Source organism: Toxorhynchites rutilus, chromosome 2, assembly GCF_029784135.1.
Source record: "Toxorhynchites rutilus septentrionalis strain SRP chromosome 2, ASM2978413v1, whole genome shotgun sequence".
NCBI classification, from domain to species: Eukaryota; Metazoa; Arthropoda; class Insecta; order Diptera; family Culicidae; genus Toxorhynchites; species Toxorhynchites rutilus.
Genome location: NC_073745.1, coordinates 137,234,039 through 137,258,490, shown reverse-complemented (window position 1 = coordinate 137,258,490; position 24,452 = coordinate 137,234,039). Strand labels below are relative to the sequence as shown.

Below are 24,452 nucleotides of genomic sequence, written 5' to 3'. Positions count from 1 at the left end.
TTTCTGGAAGCACTGCATCGCGTGTGCTTCTACTTCAGTAACTCGTATCGGTCACTCGTGGGTTCCATCTAGATTTTCTCTCTATTTCAGAACGCGCGTTTCACGCACTCTCTCTGGTCGTTTTTAATTCTCTCCCGGCAAGGCAACTCGGTAAATTCCAAACTATTTTACATATTGGGGAACACCGCTGGCGGAATCTCTCGTCGTTCTCTTTCGCTCTGTCTTCTCGGTGTGGTGCTCATCTTTCACCGCAAACATACGCTCCCAGACAGCATGCTGCTTTCCATCTTCTAACAATTTCAGTCGTGTTTCGATCGCGGTTAGTAAACGTTTGGCGCTCATGCTGTGTTTTGTATTATCTGTTGTGTGTAGGGGTGTCTAGTTTTTGGTGGGTGAGAGTGATAAGAGCGTGATTCCGTTGTGATTCCGTTCCGTTGTTTCGGAAGCATGCTATTATTTGGCAACTGTGGTGGTGTGTGAGTGATTGCGCGTAAAAACAATTCAAAACTGATTGTGCAGTGCAAACATAGCCAATGGGCATTCCGGACGGATAGCGAATTGTCATTGTTGGCGGCGTCTGGGGTTTTCGCTGGCCGGTGAACGACAGAAAAAAGAAAGTGTATGAAAGTGTCAGATAGAAGGTTGAATATAATCAAACATTGATAACAAGTGATTTGTTTCGTGTAGCATTTCCCTGTGGCAGCGGAAGATTTTGTGCGATGAAATGTCCGCATTTTAAAGGCTCGACGATCCTGATGATCCTTTGACTATCGGCCAGCAGTTTGAACATTGCGACGAATTATAATTCAATTGTGCAAATTGTGTAGCCAGTGTATATAATAAATGTTTGTGAAATTCCCGGCCCGGAGCTGAACGTGCTAATTGTACTAATTCAGCTGATGTGTTTGGCATGTGTTTCAAAGTTTCAAAGCAAAAGAAAAAGGATTTGAAACTTGCTGTGCTCGTGTCGATTGCCATTCGTGAATATTGAATAATGAGTGGAGAATAAAAAGGCCGAAGGCATAACAAATATATGTTTTGAAGTGAATTGAAATTGGTGTGCGGTGTTGTGACCTATATTGTGTGACGAAACACAAAATAGCAGTGCTTTAAAACAACGAGAGAGAAAAGCGAAGATGCGATGATAAACGGTTAAAAACAAAGAGGAGTGAAAGAATCGTACTCGGTGAGAAAAAGAAAACAAAAACAAATTTTAAAATTCAAAAAGTGGTTATTCGTGGCCAGGGAATAACGATAATAACCTACAGCAGAGCAACAGTAACAAAAACAACAACAAGAGCAGTGTGTGACCGCAGACAAAAAGACGGAGGAAAACATTGAATTGCTGGACCTGCGATCGGCGGCAAAAAAAAAGGTGAGATTTCGTCGAAGAAAGTTTTCTTTCGGATCAATTTTTTTGGCGGCAATGAATTATTCTCTCACGGTTGAGAAAAGTGATACAATCGTTTCCGAAGACCATTCGACGAATTGTTTATTACCTAACCACAACATGAGACATTAGGGTGGCTTTGGTCGTATTGTTTCAGTTCTCAAGTGTTTTATGTGAAGTTGAATTACTTTATAGTCTGTTCAAGATGAGTGCTTTGTACTTTATTATGGGGCATTGCAACAAAAATTATGAACGTGGATCGGAACGAAATATTCTGAAATTCTTGAATATCTTCTTCTTATTGAATGGCTCTAACGTTCCAGTGGAACTTTTGCCTTCTCAACGTAGCATTACTTGCGTCATTTTTATTAGTAATACTTGTTTGAGATTTCTATGCCGAATAACACGCCTTAAATGTACTATGGAGTGGCAAGCTCTAGAATACGCGTGACCACAGTGCAAGCCGGAAAAATTTTCTTTGACGAAAAATCCCCCGGCCAGAACGGGAATCGAACCCGAACCCCCGGCATGATAGTGTGGGACGCTAACCACTCAGCCACGGGAGCACCTCAAATGGGTCATCCGTTTTTCTGGTATTTAAAAAAGGGGTTTAAGAACGACTTCAGAAACTAAAGACGATTTGTCTGTCTGTGCGCTGTTCGAGATAGATTCTTGCCTGCGAGATCAACCACTAAAAATCTTTTTTTTTCTTTCTTTATTAAAGAGATTTTCAGCCAAAGGCTGGTTCATCTCTAACTAAAAATCTTGTTTTATACACATCATACATCGCACGCTATCCAGACCAGGGTTGCCATGATAAAATATGTGTTCTTGGTCTCAAAAAATCTTTTTATCTGTGTTTTTCCTCAGAAAATCTGTATCGAAATCTGTATCAACCCGGTGGTTTGTATGCTTTTAGCCACCACAGCTAAGAAGTATACTAATATTATAATTTATGCAACAATGTATGTGTTTACACTTTTTCTAAACGAATTTTAATGTCTTGTGAACTTATTCACGAACCAAAACGGTGCTACTATAAATAATAGATAACGGTATTGTTTATAAAAAAAAGTTGTTATCTATGCTTGAGGGAAGGATTAATTGAAAATTCCATGTATTGCGGCACTGTGTAAAAGAAGAATTAAAAAAAAAATAAACAAATATAAAAACATTGTTTAGTAAATACCTATCAGAAGTTTACAAAAAATAAAGGAATCTTGTTCATCTTTCATAATCTCACAATGTTATACATCACTGCTTGATCATGTAAAAAAATGCGACCAGTACGACACACATGTCGAAATTTAATACAATCGCAAAGGATTAAATTTATAAGTTCAATCTTGAAGCATAATATTAGCTTTGGTATCATTGATTGGCATAGTTATTATTAATTTGACGATGTTGATGATATCCACGTCTAGATTCGTAATCTGTGTACTTTAGTAGGAAGAAGATAAACAGTGTTATTCATTTATTGTAAAGCTAGCCGATGACGCAGATTTTTGCATCTTTTCACCTCAGATTGAACATGAGAAAGCAGTACTACACGCTACATATGAATGCCAAAATGACTCTCATTCAGACTGATTCGAATTCTATATGAATAAAATTGATGAGTTGGGAAAAATATCATAGAGATCAACCTATAACTAATATTGGATCGTTATTTTGAAAAATCTGTATGAAAACCAAAAAAAAAAAAAACTGTAATCTGTATCTACAGATTCTTGGTTTCAAAAAATCTGAAAAATCTGTATAAATACAGTTATTCTGTAGATATGGTAACCCTGATCCAGACTCGCGAAAACAAATTGATGCGATTCAGGAAAACTGGGAATAAGACGATTTGATTTTTTTTTGATATTCCAGATGACAAGTTCGATTAAAAGCTGAATCATGAAATCATGTATCAATCGACATATAACGAAAATGTTTAAAATAAAAATTTTAGAGAAAAACAAACAAAAAAAAATCATAAACAAATGTGAATATTGATATTGACATCCGTCGAAAATGGCAGTACTCCACCTGTCTACCAAATAAAACATTCCAATTATGCTATTTTTTTTGCAGTTCAGCTAACTGTTTTTCGAATTATCGGTCAAATGTTTCATGAAAATGTGAAAATCAAACAATGTGTGTTTCCCAATGTTTTGTACTGGAATAAAACAATCCAATAAGTTGAAAATTTTTTATGGTACGAGTTAAACGGCCAAATGATGGTGGTGAAACGAACAAGTAACGTACTATGCAAAGTATATACCGGGTTTTTCAATAAGAGCGGTAGAAAAGTTTTTTTTAAATAAAATAAAAACGGGTTTGGATATCAATGAAATTATTTATTCATGTGAAAGTATATTTAATGCCATTATGTGTGGAACTCGATTTCTTTTGCATAGCCACCACGGACACGCTTGTAGAAGTCCAGACGCTGAACTCAATTTTCGACGGTTTTCTAGAATGAATCGGCCGATACTGCTGCAATTTCACGTTCAACATTCGTACACAGTTCATCAATCGTCGCTGGCTTGTTGACATAGACCATAGACTTGACGTAGCACCACAGGAAATATTCTAATGGCGTCAAACCGCACGACCGAGGCGGCCAATTGACTGGGCCATTTCGTGAGATAACACGCTCACCAAACTTGGTTTTCAATAAATCGATTGTCAAATTCACTATGGTGCTTGTGGAGCCCGTTGAAACCACATATTGTCCAAGTCCATATCATTCAATCCGGGTCAAACATTATTAAACATTATTATTGAGCGGTAGCGATTCCCATTCACAGTAACGTGCCGGTCTTGATCATCACGGAAGAAGTACGGCCCAATGATGCCACCGGACCAAAAACCGCACCAAACCGTATTTTTTCCGGGATGCAATGGTGACTCATGGAGTACGTGTGGATTGTTGCCTGACCAATAACGCATATTTTGCTTATTGACGCAGCCATTCTGTTAGAAATGAGCCTCATCGCTGAAGATGATTTTTCGAAGAAAATCCGGATCATTTTCAAGTTGTTGCTCAACCCAATTCACGAACATACGACGCTTCTGCTGGTCAAGCGGCTTCAGTTCTTGCGTCAATTTGATCTTGTAAGGATGTAGGCCAAGATCTTTTCGCAATATTCGCCACAACGACATCACAGAGATGCCAAACGCTTGAGAACGTCGTGTGAGATCTGTGAGATTTGGGTCTTCCTCAATTGATGCGCTAGCGACAGCAATATTCTCGACACTACGGAAGTGCCCGTGTCTACCCGGCACGGGAAAATTTTGTACTGTGCCTGTGGATTCAAATTTTTCCACTAGACGCTCAATTATTGATCTGGCAGGACGATCATGACGACCATAAATTGGACATAGCGCTCTTAAAGCTGAGGCCATTGACTCCGAATTTTGGTAGTAAATATTAATAATCTCGACTTGTTGTTGGGTCGTATATCTTTCCATTATGAAATGGAAAACCTTACTGAAGAGAAATGTTAAGAGAGCGGGAAAAAAATATGGCATCGTTTGCTGTCCCTGTCCTACTATCTGTCGATGGTGGGCAACGGTGAGATGAAGGGACAGGACAAACAAACTAATAATGAAAAAGAAAAAAAACACAAAAGCATTAAATTCTTATACTAGACCGTTTCACAAACATATAGATCAAGTCTACTCATTACACGAATGAAGTCACGACTTACGTCCAATGCGTTTGCGTTTGAACAATGCTTGACATTTCACAATTATTTATCTCAAGAAAAATTAAATGTCGTTCATTGTGATAGATGCGTAGAAATATTTCCTGTCAATTGATGTAAACATCTTTGCGATCTATTGAGAGATGCTCGAGTTATAAGCGTTCGAGCGAGACGAACCAGTCCAGGAGGCGGAAAGTCTCAAAAATAAAGAATTAAAAAAAAATAAATATGATTTTTCATCCAAATTTTCTTTATGGATATGTATTTCAATTTTTTATATTTATTCCCCATACATTGTCGAAAACGTAATCCTGCGTCAAAATGTTTCGATGCTTCTTCTCGATATTTTTTGGATATTTAAAAAAACATTCAAGGCAAATGAATTTTCATGACAGTAACAGTTCGGCTGAAAAGTTTATAAGGTAACACAGTAAAACAATTTTTGTTGCAAAATTCAATTTTATTATTCCACATAATTGCCTTCGAGGGCGATACAGCGATTATAGCGATCTTGCAACTTTTCGACACCATTTTTATAGTACTCTTTCGGTTTTTTTCTCAAAATATGCCTCAGTTTCGGTAATCACTTCTTCATCGGGGTTAAATTTCTTGCCAGCGTGCATTCCCTTCACCTCACGAACCAATCGACCGATTGCAGTCAAATTTTGACACGTATCCATTGAAAGATGGTGATTTGTGATAGTCAACTAGATTTTTGCAAGAGGCGCCATCTAGACGTCAACCTTACCTCGGCTGAACTTTTCAGCCGAATTGTTATGAGTACACTCTTGTATTATACATTATCTGTGCTTTAGTAAGAAAAAGATAAACAGTGTTTATTATTTATTATAACGCTAACCCATAGCGCAGACGTTAATAAAATAATATTCAGAAATAAAATTAACAAGACTTTCGACTAAAAACACACAAAAATTATATTTTTTAAATTTCTTGCTTGGTTCTGTCGGTCTCCGTAACCAACATTCTCCTAACAAAAAGTTGGTTGACTAGCACTGACGCGTGCGACACGGAAAGTTAAATGTTGACCCCAGGGTAAATAAAATAAATAAAACTTTTATTTATTGTAAATAAAATAAATGAAAGTTTATGGGTCTGGGCCTACAAATGATAAAAGTTTATTGGTCCGAGCCTAGGGGACCGCAACGATGCAGACCCAAATTGAGGTGCTTAGAATGCAAGGGGTGTAAGTGACTTGATCGATTTCTCTTCATCAATTTTTTCTTTAGTTAAAAACTTAACTGCAAAAACGTTCCAATTTAAGTTTGCTATAGAGTCCGATAGATGAGGTTCTGACCTATCTTCCGGACTGTATTTGCAGCTAAGTTATGACCAAAAGAGAGAGCCGATGTAGAGAAATCGATCAAATCACTTACACCCCCTTCATTCTAAGGCCTTCAATTATAAAAAATAGCCGAGTGCCAAGCTGTCGCATTCCACATTTGATCTAGAAAGGAATAGCAGTGAGAGAGAAAAGAGAGAGAGAGAGAGAAAAGAGAGAGAGAGAAAAGAGAGAGAGAGAAAAGAGAGAGAGAGAAAAGAGAGAGAGAGAAGAGAGAAAAGAGAGAGGAGAGAGAGAGAAAAGAGAGAGAGAGAGAAGAGAGAGAGAGAAGAGAGAGAGAGAAGAGAGAGAGAGAGAGAGAAGAGAGAGAGAGAAAATAGAGAGAGAAGAGAGAGAGAGAGAGAGAGAGAGAGAGAGAGAGAGAAAAGAGAGAGAAGAGAGAGAGAGAAGTGGAGGACCGACCAGCATGCGGATAACGCCTGACCATAAAAGATGAACAATTGAGACAGCTGTAGTACCGGATAGTACCCCCCGAGAGCCGCCGTGACGGAGGGCGCGTCATGTTGGAGGGCACTACCTAATCGGCGCTCCGCTGGGAAGAGAAATCCTGCGAGGGTGACTGTGACCGCTGGGAAGAGAAATCCTGCGAGGGTGACTGTGACGGGGCGCGCGTCAAGTTGGAGGGCGCTTCCAAATCGGTGCACGTCTCGACAGGTAATCGGATACTGCCGCGGAGAACAGCAAATAAAAACGGCCGGGTAATGTCGGGGACATAACCGGAGTGACGTAGGACTATACAAAGGGGACAGCTTTTGCTAAATATATATTTCGAATATATTTTTTTATTTTCTTCTCCTACGTGAATACCTACCTATCTACCTGAAAAATGGATTAGTTTACTGTTTACTCTTTATGAACATGTTGGGGGTTCTGAAAAGAACCTTTGGTGTTGTGTTTTTGCGTTTTTTTACAAACTTGATTCTTGTTTTTTTTCTGAAGGCTTTGTACTTATTAAATGTTCAACGCCGGGCATCTTTCGGCGTATGCACACATCGTACAATCAAAATGATGGCTGTGATAGGGAATGCATAGGTGGTTATCAGCTCATTCACTATCATATATTTCACTATTGAGCACATTATCGTACCTTAAGCTGTGGTTTCGGAGACGAATGAATTGTAAGATTTGTAGTCTCCGCAAACAAAGTAAATAAAAATGAAAAAGAACTGAGGTTTTGGAGACGAACTTTACCATCTGTCGAGAAATAAACGACCTAGAAGCGTTCTGAAAAACCAACAGTAAATACAGGGACGGATGATTATCGGATTAAAGTCATTTAAAATAAGAACAGAGCAGCAGGAAATACATAGCTCATCATGTTGCTCCTTAGTTAATTTTCTATACAATGCAGATGTAACGTCAGTCAATTTTCAACATCAGTTATCAACCAAAGAAGGAATGCTTGCTACCGAGAAAATTCGTTAATGCCATCCTGCATATAATGTGTTGTAATTTGAAGCCACTTTTAATTCGGAAACCAAGCATGGGTTTGTGAAAACTGAATGATCAATTTAAAAGACCCCAACCACCAATAAGTTCAAGAACAAGCATAAACAAAATAAATCAGTTTATATTATGTCATATTATGTCACTCTAGAATGCATTGGTATTGTGAATAACTTTTAATAACTCTTCTTTGAATGGTTTAATGGCCCTGAAAAGCGCGGTGTTTTACGGTGGCTGGTTTTGCCACCAAACCAGTCTGTATAAACAAACTGTTTCCTTCATCTACCTGCTGCCGTTTTGCGATTGCGTTTGCCACTCGCTGAAACTAGTTGTTGCCTCCGAACCGAATGTGCTCTGTTCTGTAGGCGGGTTTTCTTATTGTCGTGAGCAGCTTTGCAAGCCAACTCGAGCACTCCGACGGCCGAAATTCTATAACCGCTATTAGGTATACTGGTGCTCCGGAACCAATCCGTTGATGCGATGTGATGTTAAACGATGCCATACAACCACACTGATTTACGGTTTGAAAGAGAATGATATATTTTTCAGCGGATCCGCGCGTTTTGTACTTTAGCGGTACACACTCACAGGATAGAGACAAATCGGCAGACTCAGCCAAAGGGGCGAGTCCAACGAGACGAACGAATGAGCGTTAAAAGGCAGCGATGGCAAAAAAATACATTCATTACGATTTGTTCGCTCATTGGATTCACATGCAGGCTAAAAAGGGTCCTTTTCAGGATCACAAAATTATCTTCAATCTAAAGATTATATTGTTTTGTTATCACTCGATATCCCCATCTTGTTCGGCTAAATCTTCCTGTTTAGCGATTTGTTGCCACTCGCCACAGCTTTCACAGTTGGAAAATTTCTTACCATCCAGCTTTGTGACATGTTGCATTACATTCAATGCGACGTGCCGAAGCACCGCTCAGTGTCGCATTGGAAGCGATTTTAACCTGTAATTGAACGTTTCCGATGACAGTGGTACAGTGTCGACTTTCAATGTGGGGTCATAATTTCGATCTCTATGTTTACAAAAATGTCCAACTAAATATAATATGTCGCATTACTGGTCCGTCCAATTAGCCAAATGTCAAACTAATTGTAAATTACTGTACTTTCAATCTAGAAACAATTTAAGAATTGGTGAAAATTGAATAATCAGGAAAGTCCACAACTATCAATAAGCTCAGAACAACTGCCAAATTCACATACTCATCAGATCCTGGCAAACAAAATATGAAAAAATCAATTTTTGTTTTATTATCATTTTGGATATTATTTTAGAAAGCATTGAACTGTATTTCGTAAACTCCTTTTTGAAAGGTTTAATGGCCCTGATAAGCGCCGTGTTTTATGGAATGGTTCCAATTTAGAAAATTTAGTACTCGTGGTTTTGAAAAAAAAACTATTCCGAACGCCCTCGATGCCGCCTTGTTCTGGATTTGCCACAAGAGCAGATTGTATAAAGAACAAACTTTTTTCTTCTGCTACCAGCTGCCGTTTTGCGATTGCGTTTGCTACTCGCCACTCGCTGCAACTGCCTGTTGTCTTGATGTCCACCGAACCGAATGTGTTCTGTTCCGAATGCGGGTTTTCTTATCGTCGCGAGCAGCTTTGCCAGCTAACTCGATTACTTCGGCGGCCGAAACTATATAACGACGGCTACGTGGACTGGTGCACTGGTACTAACGCGCTCGGCCTAGCTACCCTTGCGGGGAACTCCACACCAACACGGTTCGAGCGGGATTTTGCCTTTCCCTTCACTTTTCCTCCTTTGCCATGTCCAGACATGGCTGCTTGGGTTGGTTTGTTGATGTGTTGTGATTCGAACCGATGTGGTGTACGGTTTTAATGAGAATGAACGTTACGGCTAGTGATCCCCGATAATCGTTCGATTAATCGATTAATCGAATACTTCCTACAGAAATCGATTATTAATCGAACGAATACTGCACAACCAATAATCGAAGCGAACGAATAATTTACGTCGATTAATCGATCCAAACGCAGAGAGAAAAAAACGTACGGCCGCTGCAGTTTTATCCTGAAAATCAATCATTATCTTTGACGCTCCCCTTAACTGTAAACGAAGCTCAAAAGCTTCAACGCTAATAGAGCTTTGTTTACGACTTTAGGAGAGCGAAAAAGGTAATAATTGGATTTCAGGCGGAGTGAACATTTTTTTGACGTAGGATTACGTCTTTCGGGAACATATTGGGGTACAAATTGAAAAATGAAAATCGATCGCATCGTGAAAAATGTCCAATTTCAAACGCTTGTTACTCATTCATTTCATGATGGATTGATGAGATTTTTGCATCAAACGATTACGGTACTCCATAATAATTTTTCACATTGAATAAAATAGTATATATCATATAACTAACTATCGAACAATTGAAAAAATTCAACCCCTATCCAAACAGAGATACCCAGTCCTGATTGGTCGAAATTGACGTCATTTCTTTTTCGCGCCCGATTCGTTCTCTCACCGGCAAGCTGCATGGCAATCGAGTAGGAGGCGCCTACTTTTTATTACAGATGGCATTCTAGCAAATGAGAAATATTAGTCTAACTAATTATTTATCTCAGTGTTGCGATTAATCGATTAATCGATTATTTGGGGCGATTAATCGTATCGAGTAACAAACTGCTGAAAACTATTCGATTAGCTGATGAACGATTAATTTCAAAAATCGGGGATCACTAGTTACGGCAGCGGAGCGAGGATTTTAAGCTGACTGGCTGGCTCGAGTATTACGCATGTGTGAGACTGCGACCAATGTTTCGTAATTTTTTTTTCTTTTTCCTTTCCAATCGTGCTTCATTCTATTTCGCTGCTGCTCTGGTTGCTCGTTTTGGTCGGTACGATTTGAGGAGCACAAAATGGGCACATAGTGTATTTGGACAATGCTTGATATTTCACAATTATTCAATTATTTATCTCAAGAAAAATGTAATGTTATTCGTTATGATAGATGCGTAGCTATATTTCCTATCAATTGATGCAAAAACCTTTGCGATCTATTGAGAAATGCTCGAGTTATAAGCGTTCCAAATCTTGCATTTTTTCCTACTTGTTCAGTGCCTAGATTTCCATTTCACCCCCTATATCTTCCGGTTAGACGTAGTCCTACGTCAAAATGCCTGCCTGGCAACGCCTGATCGTGGCCTGGATGGAGAAACACTGTGAACGTTTCGAAGGAGCGAGCAACGAGGATGAAGCCATGATCAAAATGGTGCATACCCCACGAGAGTAGCTGTGACGGAGTGCGCGTCATGTTGGAGGACACTACCTAATCGGCGCTCCGCTGGGAAGAGAAATCCTGCGAGGGTGACTGTGACGGGGCGCGCGTCAAGTTGGAGGGCGCTTCCTAATCGGCGCACGTCTTGACAGGTAATCGGATACTGTCGCGAATGACTGAAAAATGCCTGCCTGACAACGCCTGATCGTGGCCTGGATGGAGGAACACCGCGAACGCTCGAAGGAGCGAGCATCAAGGATGAAGCCATGATCAAAATGGTGCATACCCCACGAGAGTAGCTGTGACGGAGTGCACGTCATGTTGGTGGGCACTACCTAATCGGCGCTCCGCTGGGAAGAGAAATCCTGCGAGGGTGACTGTGACGGGGCGCGCGTCAAGTTGGAGGGAGCTTCCTAATCGGTGCACGTCTCGACAGGTAACCGGATACTGCCGCGGAGAACAGCAAAAATGCCTGCCTGGCAACGCCTGATCGTGGCCTGGATGGAGGAACACCGCGAAGGATGAAGCCATGATCAAAATGGTGCATACCTCACGAGAGTAGCTGTGACGGAGTGCGCGTCATATTGGAGGGCACTACCTAATCGGCGCTCCGCTGGGAAGAGAAATCCTGCGAGAGTGATTGTGACGGGGCGCGCGTCAAGTTGGAGGGCGCTTCCTAATCGGTGCACGTCTCGACAGGTGAGAAATCCCCCGAGGGTGACTGTGACGGGTTGCGCGTCAAGTTGGTGGGCAATTCCTAATCGGTACACGTCTCGACGGGTAAATGGATGCCTGCGAAGAGGACAGAAGCGCAGTGGAATGAAAAGCGAATAGAGAGAAAAAATATAGAGAAAAAGGGAAGGACACCGCTAGTCAGCGTTGAAAACTCGAAGAGTGCATGAGCACAGCCGCCCCCTGAAGTAGTCGCCTAGATGTGGTCCCAGGGGGAATAAGGCAACGAGTAGAGGGCTTGGTTTTTGTGGGTGCGATCCCCACTCGACGTCTGGGTTAACCCTTCCCGGATAAGGCTGGTAGAGCGTTCGTCACCTCTATAAAAAAAAAGAAAGAGAGAAAAGAGAGAGATAGAGAGAGAGAGAGAGAGAAAAGAGAGCGAGAAAAGAGAGAGAAAAATAAAAGGATTCTGTAACATCGAGTTTGAGAAGATTATCAACATCATTTTAACGACTTCAACACTACAACGTTGGGAAAATACCTTGTTTCATTCATTAGGCAGAATACACAAAAAAAACATTCAAAGCGTTCTATTCCAAGAAATTCCTGTCAGCTACGACGCTCTTTTGTCAGAACGTGTTTCACTCCTCGTAGGCTTCCTAGAACATGAGTTTTGGTTTATTAGTGTTGTTCTTGGTATGTGCATCAAACGGGTTTTGCCTCATAGCCTCCATATTCTCAAAAATGGTATCATCTTGTTGAATGGTATTCGTGTTGTTCTTGTTATGAAATCCACGTATGAGCAGCGCACGATTTGGCTCGAGATTGAGGCACCGATCTCGTTCGAGATTCGAAGTCTTCTAAATAGATCGGTTTCAACTATTTTTCCGATCATCAGTTTGGCGATCAACAATTTTCGGATACATACATGTTTTTTAAGTGTTCCATGGCTTTTCTGAACGAACACAATCATTGCTGCATTCCAACCATTGGTACACTTGTGTTACCGACGAAGTAACGTAACTATCCTGAAGACTAAGAATGGGTGGGTTATATCTATGATATAATCGCAAGGTTGACGTGGGGCTACCGTTGTCTTAGTAATCATTTGTTTGTATTGATTGAATTATTGATTGTATGAAACAATTTTGTTGATTTTAACATATTTTTTGTGTAAGTGAAGACCTTGAACAAACGCTATGTAATGTAAGGCAACTTGGTTTGGATGAGTGTGTTGGAGAACACATTTCGATGGGAACAATATTCCCCCAACTTGCATGTGTCTGCAATGCCAATTTCTTCAGGTGTGTGACACCGCAAGTGTATAGTGATAACCTTGCTTTTTACGGCCGTTATATTTTACTGAATCATCTCACCTCGTATATACACACTAGGGTGCTAATGGATGTATGGGAAAAAAATCAACCCCAAAATTTCATAAAATTATCCCATACATAATGTTCACCACCTCGAAAAAACACCCTATGCAAAATTTCAGCTTAATCGGACTTAAATGGCGCAAAGCGGATTTTTTTTGAAACCCCCGATTTCCTTTACTCTCCTCTTATGTGATTTTTCGATTTTCAAAAAAACAGGAAGTGGGTTATATCTATGGTATAACCGCAAGGGTGACGTAGGACTATCGTTGATTTAGGGATCATTTGTTTGAAGTTGAATCTAAATCCATCCTGAATGAATGAATAAATAAATATTTGGGTGGCTTCAAAAACGAGAGCATTACGTTGGAGGCTCAAGGTTATATGCATTCAATATTGGATACAAAAAACCTTGTTCTGAAGAATAATCTTCAGAAGCTTTCCTGTTAACTGCACTTGATTGACAAACCACAAAACCAAATGTATGTGGTCGCAGTATTATATGGATAGAAAAAAATTAAAATAAACTCGCTTGGATGTAATTTTCAATTCCAAGGGGAACTGGCAGATTATTTTTCAGCAACGATCATTTCTTTCCAGGTTTCTTCTCGATAACCAGCAAACGAAAAGAGTTGCGCGCGTGTATGTGTGTGTGTGGCGGCTGCTTCAATGTCTTCCCAAGGAACCGTATTTCGATGCTCTCTTGGTCACCTTCTCTTCTCCTTCTGATCGATCGGCTTTTCTGCGCTCCCTCACAGTTAAAACAAACTGATTGCATTTCAGGTCAGGTCAGGCCAGGTAATGAATCCCTCGATCCCTCGCCGTTCAGCTCGTTCAGTAACGATGTTGTCTTGTCGATGTCCTCAGGCGTCGTGCACAAATTACGTAACGCTAAAAATCCGGATCTTGAACCCCCTCCCCCCCTTACGTAACGCAATTTCCTATCTCTAATAAACAGAAAGTAACGCAACATCTACCTCCTCCCCCCCTTACCGCGTTACGTAATTTGTGTACGACGCCTCACGAAAAATGAATGGGTTTCACCACCAGAATATGATTTAAGTATGCTTTTCGTGCGTGATTGAATCGAGAGAAGGTGTGGTTTACGATGGCAATTTGGAAGGCAAACTAGAGGAGAATAAACTCTCTGAGTATGAAAATTTCGGCGACTGAGCAATATCGATTGAATATTATATAATTTTCGCGATACGAAACAATTTCCGTTGCGCGCGCATACAATATTAGATACGAAAATATCCTACTGATGGGAAAGAATAATCTTCCGAAGCTTTCCAGCTAATTACACTTGATTGAAAAATTACGAAATCAAATGTATTTGGTCGCTGTGTTATATGATTAGAAAACATTAAAATAAACTCTTTCGCATGAATGTATTTTTCAATTCCCAGGGAACTGGCAGATTGTTTTTCAGCAACGATTAGATCTTTCCGGAATTTTCTCGATGCTGTATGGCATCCAAACGAAAATTCTCGTTTCAGTTTGGCCTGCAAAAAACTTTTCTGAACTCTAATCCATCAATTTTGGAGCCCTGAAAAGGGCCGTTGATTATATGCTAAGCTAATATAGCACACTCTCCTCGGATACGATGGGCCAGCTGGATGTCCTTGGGCATGATGTGACGCGTTTTGCATGGATAGCACACAAATTGGTATCTTCGAATAGGACTCCTGCAGCGTCATAACCGCGGAACTTTGGAAGCGCAAGTCGGTTTTGAAATCCTGAGCAATTCAACGAACTGCTGCAAAGGTAGCTTGCGGATCAGCGACTTCTGATAGCGACGAATTTTACGCAAAGTTCCCGGTCGATAGCGATGTGGCTTCTCCACACTTCCTGCGGCTGGTGCGCTTATCCGAGCTGCTTTCGTGGTGCCTTACCACCGAAAGACTAACGAGCTGTCTGCTTTGTCCCAAACAAACGAGTCCTCACGGTGCGAGAGTAGAGTAAGAAATGAACGAAAGCAAAGGAAGCGTCATTTTATAAACCATAAAAGTATAGAATCTAAACCCCACCCTTATTATATTCGTTGCTTACCCTGAGAGAGAAACGAATAACATCGAAGTAAGTATACAGTAATGTATTTGAATCCGGACACTTTGCGTTACATTTAATACCATACCGCAGCCACAACATTTTCTGCATGTTGAATTAATGCGATTGATTAGTAACTATCAAGAAACTATCAGTAACTATATTAGTAGCTATTATTCGCATAAATTCAACATGAAAAAAATGTTATGGCTGTGGTATGATATTGAATGTAATGCAAAGTGTCCGGATTCAAAAGCATTACTGTAAAAAAGAGTTAACTCGACTGAAAATTTTTCGGTTCGGCCTGCAAAAACGAAATTAAGAGCCCCCGCAGACTGCAGACTGACTTGTCGACCGATAGTTCGGTCGGCTTCTTAATCAGTACGGAGAGGTATGCATGTGCGCACATTACACCGATTCCGTTGGGTCGGTGTTTGCACCAGTAGCCGATCCGACCAAACTGTCGGCTGTAGAAAAGTCTGTAGTGTGCGGGGGCTCTAATTGAAGTGTACAGCATAATGCATAGACGTAAGTATGAGCTTCCCCATCTCACATTCCAATAAGATTAATGGGCTTCCAAGTGGGCGCGCTACATACGGATACGAATGATTTCAATAACCTGTTTTCGAAGCTATCATTAAGCTATTGAAACAATTTTTCGACTCAATAAATAGCAATCATATAACTCTTGGACATTTTATCTTTTGTATGAAATTATTATCATACTGTTCCGTTGATCCGAAGCAGAATGAATCACGCTTAAAGAAGGAATGGATTTTTTCTTGGAATTTACTCAGCAAAAATAATGCCCTTTCCCATCAATTAAAAACGACAAACGGTAAACAGTTTCATCAAAATGATTTCTTCGATATGGGGATATATTCACTACATCATGTCATATATTTCATATTCTTCATTATGATATCCATATCCATGGCGCCTATCGGTATCGAATTATCATCGACACCACGATTTTCGCTAAATGCTCCTTTCAGTTCGGCCTGTAAAAAACTTTTCTGAACTCTAATCCATCAAATTGGGATCCCTGAAAAGGGCCGTTGATTATATGCTAAGCTAATATAGCACGCTCTCCTCGGATACGATGGGCCAGCTGGATGTCCTTGGGCATGATGTGACGCGTTTTGCATGGATAGCATACAAATTGGTATCTTCGAATAAGCCTCCTGCAGCGTCATAACTGCGGATCTTTGGAAGCGCAAGTCGGTTTTGAAGTCCTGAGCAATTCCACGATCCAAATGCTGCAAAGGTAGCTGCGGATCACCAATTCGGTCGACTTCTGATAGCGACGAATTTCACGCAAAGTTCCCGGTCGATAGCGATGTGGCTTCTTCACCTATCCTGCTGCTGGTGCGCTTATCCGAGCTGCTTTCATGTGTCTTACCACCGAAAGACTAACGAGCTCGAGTCCTCACGGTGCAAGAGTAGAGTAAGAAATGAACGAAAGCAAGGGAAGTGTCATTTTATAAAACATAAAAGTATCGAATGTAAACCCCACCCTCTTTATTATATAAGCTTACTGTATACTTACGAATATAATAAGGGTGGGGTTTAGATTCTACACTTTTATGGTTTATAAAATGACGCTTCCTTTGCTTTCGTTCATTTCTTACTCTACTCTCGCACCGTGAGGACTCGAGCTCGTTAGTCTTTCGCAGACAGCTCGTTAGTCTTTCGGTGGTAAGGCACATGAAAGCAGCTCGGATAAGCGCACCAGCAGCAGGATAGGTGAAGAAGCCACATCGCTATCGACCGGGAACTTTGCGTGAAATTCGTCGCTATCAGAAGTCGACCGAATTGGTGATCCGCAGCTACCTTTGCAGCATTTGGATCGTGGAATTGCTCAGGACTTCAAAACCGACTTGCGCTTCCAAAGTTCCGCAGTTATGACGCTGCAGGAGGCTTATTCGAAGATACCAATTTGTGTGTTATCCATGCAAAACGCGTCACATCCAGGACATCCAGCTGGCCCATCGTATCCGAGGAGAGCGTGCTATATTAGCTTAGCATATAATCAACGGCCCTTTTCAGGGTTCCCAATTTGATGGATTAGAGTTCAGAAAAGTTTTTTACAGGCCGAACTGAAAGGAGCATTTAGCGAAAATCGTGGTGTCGATGATAATTCGATTACGATAGGTGCCATGCATATGGATTTCATAATGAAGAATATGAAATATATGACATGATGTAGTGAATATATCCGAAGAAATCACTTTGGTGAAACTGCATTATAAAATTATTTGTGTACGAATGCCGCAATCGATAGTCGACTGTAATTTGCGCTGGGTAATTTCCTCGGAGGACTCAATTCCTCCTTTGAGCATTAAGAAACTCTTTCTGGTAAAACGAAGTGGTATGAATCACATTATTTGAATGATAGAATGAAGAAGTTTTCTGCCAATTTCCTTCAACCTCCAAACATATCTTTCTCCCGTTTGTCGTTTTCGCGTTCGCTAATCTTTTCTCACAACACCCATTTCTCGTTTGAGAAATTGTTGAGTAAACATTGTTTGCCAGTGCGCGTAGAGCGGGAATTCCTAAAGATTCATTGCACCTCTAATAAATTGTCGAAAGACGTGGTCTTAGGTTTATCGCACTTGATTGAAAAAATCCAAAACGAAATGTATTTGGTCGCAGCATTATATGAGTAGAAAGCAAATAATCGCTCGAAAATGACTTGATTTTAGCGATGATGTTTCACGTTTTTCATGTTACGCATCCAATATTGGATACGAAAGTTTTCCACTGATGGGAAAAAAATATTCAGAAGCTTTCCTATTAATTGCGATTGATTGAAAAATCACAAAACCAAATGTATTTGGTTGCAGTGTTATATGGATAGAAAACATTAAAATAAACTCTTTCGCATGAATGTATTTTTCAATTCCCAGGGGAACTGGCAGATTATTTTTCAGCAACGAGAATTCCGCGCGTGTATATGTGTGTGTTGCGGCCGATGTTTCAAGCGGAACCGTGGCATCACTCTCCTCCTGATGGATTCCCTTCTGGCCTTAGGTGCACAAACAGGCTCTTGGTGACACCGTTCATTAGCGCTTTCATGATAAACGAAAATAGCTTCACAACACAGCGACAACATGCTCCAATCGCTGTTCAATCATAACTGAGGGGGTTTACGAGCAGCGCTCGCTTATATACCGATTGGTGATTTCAATAGCCTGTTTGAAAGCAATTTTAAGACTATTGAAACAAGTTTTTGGATGAAAAAGTAACAAGTATATGACGCGTAGACCTTTTATCTTTCGAATGAAGTGTTTATCATACCATTTCGTTCAGTTGTTTAAGAGCTATTAACGCTCAAAATCTCGGTCTCCGGCGTAACGCTTTCATTTTCGAAACTTTGGTTTTACACCCCGGTATAGAAATGAAAGACGTAGTCCTACGTCAAATCTCAAACTATGACCACCTTGCGCCACTTTCCCTTAAGTCCGATTGAGCTGATATTTTGTATACGGTGTTTTTTCGAGGTGGTGAACATTTTTTATGGGGTCACTTCCAGAAATTCGAGATGGCCATTTTCATTGGCACCCTAGTACACACCTGCGCACAAGACACACCCTGGTCGGACAGCACGAAGCCAGATCCTCTTTTACACACAAACAGCGGTGCGAGCAGCAGCAATTCCACATCGCGCTCCATCAGGCTATTTTTCGGCTTTCCAGGGCACATATCAGGCACCTTGGTTTTGATGGCTGTGTTAGGGAACATTCTACGATGGGAACAGAAATCCCACCACTTGCATGTATTTGCAAAGCGGATTCTCCCAGATACATTGATTTTGAAGTATATGTTGGGGAATCCGTAAATAGGACCAATCATAACATTGCAAGTAGGGCGTTCAGATAACGCTTAACATTCCACAGTTGTTCATTTGTTTATCTCATGAAAATTAACATTTTATTCATTGTGATAGACGCGTAGAAATATTTCCTATCAATTGATGTAAACATCTTTCAGAAACATTGAGAAATGTTCGAGTTATAAGCATTCGAATTCTTTCATTTTTTCCTGCATGTTCTGTGTTCAGGTTTTCATTTTATCCCCCATATATTCCGGTAAGACGTAATCCCACGTCAAAAAATACGCCTGATATTGGCGAATCATTCGAGTTAACCTTAAGAAGAGTTAATAATTATTCACTCCCTCGAAATTCAAGTAAATGATTATTGGTCTAGTCAATGCATGCGAAGCTCGACATATTGCAATATTTTGTCAGTTTTATCTATCAAATATTTCTCTCATGCGAAGCTAAACGTGCACATGACTATAGAAGTATTCCAAAAACCAATTTGCTCTAAAAGGCGATTTTTAAAATTCGTTTTCCTTTTTGAAATAAAACACACAAAACTTGCAAATTTCACTCAATTTCATTACTGATGATGTGCTCGCCGTGACTACGATTGGTCGAGCAGAAGGTCATTTTCGAGTATTTCGGCTGGTATCTAACCAATGACCCGCATTATCTCATCCTAAACGCCTCAATCGTTGTTAGTTCGTTCTTATAGACGAGAGACTTCCTATAATCCCACAAAAAGTAGTCTTCTTCTTCTTCTTCAATGGCACTAACGTTCCTAGAGGAACTTCGCCGTCTCAACGTAGTATTACTTGCGTCATTTTTATTAGTACTTAGTTGAGATTTCTATGCCAAATAACACGCCTTGAATGCATTCTGAGTGGCAAGCTCTAGAATACGCGTGATCACAGTGCAAGTCGGAGGAAATTTCTTTGACGAAAAATTCCCCCGACCAGAACGGGAATCGAACCCGAACACCCGGCATGTTAGTTATGACGCTAACCACTCGGCCACGGGAGCACTCATTTCCTCCACAAAAAGTAGTCTATAGTCGTCAAATCACACGATCCTGTTCTTCAATTTAATGAACCAAATCTTGTTTGGTTATCTATTTTGTATGGCAAATAGCGTCGTTTTGTTGACACCACATATCGGTTAGATGCAATAGTTACATTTGGGGCAAAAATCATCGACCGATGTTGGGTTAACGTCAAAGGCAACATTTTAGTATTCAAATAAGAATAAGCTTAATAAGTGCTGAACATAATAAAATGGTCTAAGTTTGCGAAACTCATTTCACACTGAGTTTGAATTTTGGTAACACATGTCCCGAATCATCTGGGAACTCTCAGAAATAAATGTTTTCTAAACACCTTCAAGAAAATCAACCTGCCGGTATAATCAAATTATCAAAATGAGTTTACATAATTGTATGAAAACATAGTATAATGACCATTAAAGTGAAAAAATGATCGGACTTTCTGTAGCTCTAGTGTAGCCGAATCCGCGTTCACAAAGGGAACTTGAATTGTCGGAAACATGCCACACAGAGGAAAGTGATTTCTCGTAATTTTTTATCTGTTTTTTTTGCGTTCTTCCTTTCCATTCATGTACACACTTTGCAATTCCGATAAGCCTTGCTATCATTGCGTATGTTGATCACAACAAAACGGGTTCTGGTAGTGATGTTGTTGCTACAAGTTTTCAGTGTGGCAGCATCAGTGGCGAATGAAATTCATTATTACGCAAGCGGGGAGAATAAGAACAAAACTGAGCGGACCAATGTTCTAATGCGATGACCCGGCTGTTGTGAAATTTACATCAATCCACAACAGCAAAAAGAGACTTATTTTTTTCCTCGTTTAACATTCCTGACATTGACGTGTATAGCAACGATGTAATTGATGCGCGCTCTCATCCCTGTCTCCACACTGTGTATGTCCTCAATCCCAAGAAATAATCCAATTTGCTGGCTCGGTTCGATGATTTATGCCCGACGAAGGGGGGAACCATTTCTAACTGTAACGGCTTATGTGTATTCCCCGGGATGACCGAGGAGAGCAACGGCCCTCGGCCGCCCTGGCCGCAATCGGTGGGAGGTATTTTCATCGCAATAAAATATTATAATCGCCCTCGTATGACCACTAATCAGCTTAGCCCTTGTCCTCCGGGCGGGATGGGCAATTTACTGGATCGGATGTCATCTTGTTCCGATGAGAAGCGGCAACCGCCAAACACCCGTTAGGTTGGTTCAATGTCTGGGGAAATGCATTTCCGATGCCCTGGAGAACCGGTCCCCCGGGCATAATAAGAGTGAAGCTTTGGAATTAGTTAACCCGAAATAAGTTTTGTTTGTGTGTGCTTTCTATTTGTTGCAAATAGGAAATTATTTTGCGTTCCGATTAGTTCACCTTCCGAGCCATATTTATTATTTCGAAATTTACCTACTTTTGCAGAAGGTATCATTCTAATTATAGAACGAATAAATAATACGGAATTTGAAAAATAATCAAGTGCTTTCATCTCAACTAAAGAAAATACTCTGATGCAACAAAGTTGCAAAATTAACAGTAAAACAAACGTCAAACCGGTCGACCATAGCAGCACATCTCGAAGAACTGAAAGAGAAATCTAAAATCGGAGAAGTCGAAAACATCATAAGAGGAAATTGACGAAATTTGAATGTTCACAAAAAAAAAATAATTTGTTTCAACGTATAGTTATATGGATAAAAAATATTATCCCTTTCGTGTCGTTGAGGGTCTTCAATTAAAAATACAACGCTTTTTAAGTTTTTTTGTTTAAAATTAAATGTTAAATTAGTCGATGGACATAATAGACGGCGATGGATGCACCATCTTTCACTGTGGTATGTTTCAAAAAAAAAAAAAGGTTCGTTATAATAAATTTATTTGACGTCAGATGCCGTCGCGAGGGCTGTCGAATACCCCGAGGTAAATGAAAAAAAATTGTTTGGAGTTGTGTTGAGACGTAAATTCACCGACATTGACTCAAAACAACTAACGTATCTGATGTAATTGACCTTTTTGAACTAGAACTGCTAACAGAGATCATAAAAAAAGATTGGGATCATAATTTATACTGTCCTGCCGTTATTACACGACTCAGGAAATGAGGGATAAACATGTAAAGGGACTGGACTGGAGAATATCGAACAAAGCAAAATATATCATCTTATATAGATCACACAATATAGTTATTCTGTTTGATTTTATTGCAGGGTAAAGCGAAGCAACAAGAAAGATGAAACTCACCTAGCCACGCTTGTCGGTAATCCTGATTGCGAAGAACATTTGGTCAATTGAAATGCGCGGTTGGCATGCATATTATAACTAGATTAACTCAGCTCGTAACAAGTACAATTGGTAACCTATTCCGTGATATAGAAGACGAAAGTTGGAATAATATTACTGTAGCTATTTGTTCCACATATTTAAGCGCTCTAATCTTTTTCCCCTTTCCTTCAGTGCGACAAAGTTAATTTGTTTTGGAAACTTGAATAACTGGGCACTGAATTTCCGTGTTTGAAACTCTACATATTGTTTCCAATAAAATCCTAACATGTTTCAACAAGTATGCCTTAGCTGCATAATTATTCTCTCGAATGGATTTTTCAACAAATCATCTGTTGGATAACCATCCATGGCTATTCTCCCATCATATCTAACATAATAACCCCTCTTATACCTAGAACAGAGTAATCGCGAAGCGAAGTGGTTGCTCAAGCGGGAGCGTTTCCGGGAAAAGCTCTTTTATTAGCTAGTGTGAAAATCGTCCGAAGCTGTCATTCGAGGGTCGTTCAAAAAGTAAGTTTCAGTGCCCCAGCGCCATCCCACATGAAAAGTTGGAACTACAAAATTTTTACCATGTGATTTCACAACATTCCTAAGCAGTTTGCAAGAAACCTTGGTCGGATTTTACGCGTCGTTCGTGTTTTATTGAGTTTTGAAATGGAAGTGTCGCTTAAAAAATCGTCCAAATATGAGTTACGTTCTACCATTTATTTTCTGACCGCGAAAAACAATAGTGGTGCTGAAATTCATCGAGAATTGTGTTCAGTGTATGGTGTAGGGTGTATGAGTCAAATGGTGAAACGATGGCGGAAAGAGTTCCAACATGGCCGAGAAGAGGCGTTTGATCAAGCGCGCGCGGGGCTCGCGTAGCTCAACAGCAATTGAAAAAAAATCTAATGGACTGTGTTCGATCATCCTCCTTACTCCCCAGACCTCGCCCCTAGCGACTATCACTTATTGCCGGTGATGAAACAGGCGGCCAATGATTCGATAACACTGAAGAAATTCGTGACGCAGTTACATTGTACTTCAAAAAGTTGGACACTACGCACTTCGCGCTCGGAATAGAAAAACTCGTGCCACGCTATGAAAAATGCCTCGGACGTTACGGCGATTATGCAGAAAAATAGAAAATAAAACGTATATTACGAAAATCACCTTGTTTTTTGTCCTAACTTTATTTTTCCGCGGTTTCTGAGGCACTGAACCTTATTTTTTGAACGACCCTCGTAGTTAACGCGATGCGATGCGGGTAATAAAAATAAATAAAAATAAGTCAAATCAAAAATTAAAAAAAAACAAATGCCGCTGTGCAAACCGTTTCATTTGTTCAACTTTCAATTTAGATGTTCGGTTGACGTTTTTGTGGAAAAATATCACATACCCTAAAAATCTATATTATATTAAATATTTCACAATTTTGTTGATTTGGAAAAACCGTTGAGATGCATTCAATCGATGGTCCTAAAATTGCTTTATGCTTTTTGACGTAGGACTACGTCTTTCACTTCTATACTGGGTGTAAGTTCAAAGTTTCGAAAACGAAAGCGCTACGCCGGAGAGCGAGATTTTGTGCGTTAATAGCTCCTAAACAATTGAACGAAATGGTATGATAAACACTTCATTCGAGAGATAAAAGTTCTACGCGTTATATGCTTGTTACTTTTTTATCCAAAAACCCTAAAATTGCTTTCAAAACAGGCTATTGAAATCATAGCAATCGGTATATAAGCGAGTGTCGCTCGGAAATCCACTCAGTTATGATTGCGTAACGATTAAGGTACGATCGCTGGAATGGATGGATGTCTCCCTAACACATACTTCAAAACCATGGAGCCTGGGGAAATCGGCATTGCAAACTAGATGCAAGCTGCGGGTACTTTTTAACTCACTTGCGTTTCTGCAAATCGGAATGTTTCCCTAACACAGATTTCAAAACCATGGAGCCTGAGGAAATCGGCATAGCAAATTACTTTTGTATCCATTTGCGTTTTTGCAAATTGGAATGTTTCCCTAACACAGATTTCAAACACATGGAGCCTGGGGAAATTGGCATTGCACAACAGA

At 40.2% G+C, this 24,452-nt stretch overlaps 1 protein-coding gene across 7 annotated transcripts in view; it reads left to right on the top strand.

Moving 5' to 3' along the window:
• The first annotated feature begins 286 nt into the window (after nt 1-286).
• Nucleotides 287-24,452, top strand: part of LOC129769760 (mucin-2-like) — a 256,566-nt gene continuing 232,400 nt past the window's right edge. For 6 of the 7 annotated variants that reach the window (XM_055772223.1, XM_055772222.1, XM_055772218.1 and 3 more), the window contains exon 1: nt 287-1,375. The gene's annotated coding sequence lies outside the window, so the exon portion shown is untranslated. The remainder of the gene's footprint in view (nt 1,376-24,452) is intronic. The other variant, XM_055772221.1, reaches the window with a different exon arrangement.